The sequence below is a fragment of the Otolemur garnettii genome, unplaced genomic scaffold, assembly GCF_000181295.1.
Source record: "Otolemur garnettii isolate 467f Iridium unplaced genomic scaffold, OtoGar3 scaffold00159, whole genome shotgun sequence".
Classification (NCBI taxonomy): Eukaryota; Metazoa; Chordata; class Mammalia; order Primates; family Galagidae; genus Otolemur; species Otolemur garnettii.
The window spans coordinates 4,149,397-4,150,165 of NW_003852554.1; the positions used below are offsets into that span (position 1 = coordinate 4,149,397).

The window sequence follows — 769 nt, forward strand, 5'->3', positions numbered from 1 at the left end:
AACAATTTCAGTGAAGATCAACATCTGGTAGCCACTGTAGGAGGTAGGATAATATTGAGATTTCTTTAAAGATTATTCCCAGGGAATTGTCATTATTTGGGCAATCCAGAGATTGGATTGCCTAGAAGACTTAATTTCTACGCAATTAGTTCAGAAAGTTATAATAGTTCAGAAAATAGAATTAGTTCAGAAAATTATTAATACTAAACTAATAACTATTAATAAACAACAACAGCAAACTGGAAATGGAGAGGGGGAAAGCTAGTGGAAATTGTCTGTTAGGAACCTAGATATTGGACTCATTAGACAAAAAGACCTTAAATCAGTTTTATTCAAAGAGCCAAGAACAATTACGTTTGAAGAAATAAGGTATGGTAATTATGTCTCACCACATAGAAAATATCAATTAAAAATGAATTATTTTAGGAGGAACAAATAGAAATTCTACAGTTGAAAAGTAATCTAGAAAGGAAAAGATTTTCAAATGAAAAACTTCAGAAATGAAAAATTCTTTACAAGGACTCATTAGCACATTTGAGCAGGTAGAAGATAATATTAGTGAAATTAAAGACAGGTCAATTGAGAGAATCTAGTATGAGGAACATACCTAAATAAGCATAAAGATAATTGACAGATACTCAGGGATTTGTGAGGCACCATTAAGCTTCCCAACATACCTGTAGTTAAGAATTCCAGAAGAAGAGAAGGAAGAGAAAGGGACAGAAGGAATATCTGAATAATAATGGTCAAAAAGTCCCCCAATTTGAAT

General features: G+C 31.9%; 1 protein-coding gene across 1 annotated transcript in view; it reads left to right on the top strand.

Annotated features, from left to right (window-relative positions):
- The window catches only part of SPATA6 (spermatogenesis associated 6), a 129,931-nt gene that overhangs the window by 119,243 nt on the left and 9,919 nt on the right, over nt 1–769 (top strand). The window lies entirely within an intron of this gene.